At 37.2% G+C, this 3,224-nt stretch overlaps 1 protein-coding gene across 1 annotated transcript in view; it reads left to right on the top strand.

The window, feature by feature from the left end:
• Positions 1-3,224, top strand: part of LOC106867680 (dynein axonemal heavy chain 6-like) — a 319,316-nt gene that overhangs the window by 181,071 nt on the left and 135,021 nt on the right. The gene's annotated exons all lie outside the window — the stretch shown is intronic.

Genomic DNA, 3,224 nt, shown 5'->3' with positions numbered 1-3,224 from the left:
ATATATATATATATATATATATATATATATATATATATATATATATATATATATACATACATATATATGTATATCAACTTCCTAATAAATGCAGGAACTCCCAAGGATGACAGTGTAGTGGCAATGGCAAGAATTTGGCAACCAAGTAAGGAAAAGAAAATCATAACGACTTTCTTTGAGAGAATCGAATTGTGTTTGGCATTGATAGAGATATTAAAGTGGTCTTTGTGTTAGCTCCGTGGCAAACAATATAAACGGTTATATTTGCCTCATTTGGAATCTAAATGGAGTCTTGGAGTCTCAGTTAGCCATTCAGTTTTCTTATTCCTCTGATAAAAATGTTATCCTTAATTCAAATTCTTATAAATATGCTGCAGGTCTTGTTTTGAATATATTTTCACTTCCATCCTTTTCTTTGTTTCCTAAACCTCTAAAAGTATTAAATGTGAATGGTAATCCTATGCCTCTATGGGACAAAATCTCCATTATAGGGAAAGAAGACGAATGTTAAGACAAATGAGAGAATCAACTCAAAGAGAATGCAAGCAGAAAATCCCATTGTGGATTGCAGTCTAACAGAGCTGGCCTTTGTAAAATAAGCTTAAATACTCTTAAAATTGTCATATTACTACCGTCAGACAGGACCATTAGAACCTGCTCATTTGCAACAAGGCACTCTGCCTACTCCTTCCTCTTCCGATGTTTCCAGCTTTCATCAATCTGTAAAATCCACACAGCTACCTCTCTCTCTCTCTATACATCTAGCTCCCCATCTATTTATATGTGATTGCATGTGTGTGTGTGTGTATATATGCATTCCAGTCTACAAATGCCCACACTCACACAACACACATGTACACATACATGCATATATACATATACACGTACACATGCAAATGCACACGTGCATACAAACACACAAAAACACACACACATGCGGGTATGCATACATACACATACGTAGACACACATACATACATATGTACATACACACATACATACATACATATACACATACATACATACATACATACATACATACATACATACATACACATACATACATACACATACATACATAAATACATACATACATACATATGCCTGCCAACCAACTAACCTTCCTTCCTTCCTTCTTCCTTCCTTCCTTCTTCCTTCCTTCCTTCCTTCTTCCTTCCTTCCTTCCTTTTAAGCAGCATGATCATGTTGTTGCATAAACAATACACAATGCCATCCACAGAAGAAAAAAGAGATGGCTCTGGAGTAAATAGAAGAACATTTCTGTTGTTAAGCACATATGAATCAACATAGGGTATATTGGCGGAACATTCCTATTAAAACTTCTACCAAATTCAAACAGGCTTGATATAGTTGTTTGGGACAGAAAAGAAAAATTTATACACAGTTAAAAGTCTCTGCCCTATAAATACATTAACATTTCTTTCAAAATCAAAGGAGAATATTTACTGACTGCATCAAAATCTACAGCTACTCTAGCCAGATTAGAAACACATTTGTTACTGTAATAATATAAGTTGCAGGCATGGTTGTGTGGTTGAGAAGCTGGGTTCCTAACCATGTGATCTTGGATTCAGTACCTCTCTGTGGCACTTTGGGCAAGTGTCTTCTACTGTTGCCCAAGGCTGGCCAAAGTCTTGTGAGTGGATTTGATAGACAGGAATTGAAATAAGTAACATCAAATCATTCAGTCATGTTGCTTGCATGGATTCCTGTAACTCTCTGTCACCACCCAATTCTATTTATTCATATCTAAATTAGGAGCCTGAGTCATAATGAACCTTTCATTAGCTGATTACACAACCATGGATGCCACCTCTATGGATGCATTGCAGTTACTCTCTTGATAGAGCTTGGTGATCCTGATTGTCGATCTTCTAGGATTCTTCCACTCAGCACCATTGGTTCAGTTGAGCTCTCTAGCTACCTCTTCACAATCTATGATGCTACAGTCCCATAACTTTGCCATATCCCTGGCAGGATAATTGGAGCTATGCCTTGTGAATGGGCTGCCCATAATTATGCAGTGCATGGCTATCACTCCATGATGTATTTCCAAAATACCAACGTATATGAATGTTTGTGTTTGTGTATACCATTGCTTTGACATAGTTTGATAGATGTAAACAAGTTTCACTGTCATGCAAATGAAAAACATGTCTGGTCATGGGGAAATACTATATTTCTATATTTAAGAGATGAGGAATTATCTACAGTATTTACATTATTTACAATTGATAGATATTTGTTCTCATCTTGTTTGTTGTTAACACAATGTTTTGGCTGATATACCTTCCAGGCCTTCGTCAGGTGTCTTGGGGAAATTTTGAACCTGGTTTCTCATTCGATGTTATTATTATTATTATTATCATTATCATTATTCAGGTCCCTGCCTGGAATCAAACTCAGAATCATGGGGTTAGCAGCCTGCACTCTTACCCACTACACCATATGCCCATGGGCAATTATGGAGTGAGTTCTAGGGCTTATAAATCTAATATTTTCCTATCCTTCCTTAATACTGGTTCCCATATGCTGTTCATATCTGCACTCGGTCTGCTTAGGAGGTTGTTGTGTCCTAGCATATGTGCTGCTTCTTTTAGTTTTTGTATTTTCCAATGGTGTTGTTTGTCTATTATTTTAACTTCATCCCACAGGCGGAGGTGGTCTCCATTTTTCCGTACATGATCAGCTATACTCGATTTATCAATATCTCCCCATGTCACAGCTTTGTGATGTTCCTCTACGCTTCTTTTGAGGGGGTGGCATATTTCGCCTCTGTATAACCTACCACAGCTGCATGGGATGGAGTAGATGCAGTTCTCAGTCATATTCTCTTCTATTGGTGGTTTTACTCGAAGAAGATATTTGCCAAGTGTTGTATTACTTTTGAATACTGTCCTGATGTCATATGGGCCGCATATCTGTGAGTGACAGCAGTTATACATTTCCCAGAGGCCTTCGCTAAGCAGAATAATATCTTTTCCTATCACCAACATCCGACAATCTTTCTCGCCAAACTCTGAAAACCTCTCTTGCCAGCCTCCAACAATCTCTTCCTCCTCCAACTGACAGTTTTTTGTACTTTTTCGTGACAGAAAATACACCTTTTGTGGCAGTTATAACGAAATTGCTTTCTTATATCAGAGTAATAAGGCATTTCAATAGAACATCTTTACCCCTGGGAATTACCAGGTAGTATATAT

This window comes from Octopus bimaculoides, chromosome 14 (assembly GCF_001194135.2).
Source record: "Octopus bimaculoides isolate UCB-OBI-ISO-001 chromosome 14, ASM119413v2, whole genome shotgun sequence".
In the NCBI taxonomy this organism is placed as follows: Eukaryota; Metazoa; Mollusca; class Cephalopoda; order Octopoda; family Octopodidae; genus Octopus; species Octopus bimaculoides.
The sequence above is the reverse complement of the archived record's forward strand: the minus strand, read 5'-3'. Positions and strand labels throughout refer to the sequence as shown.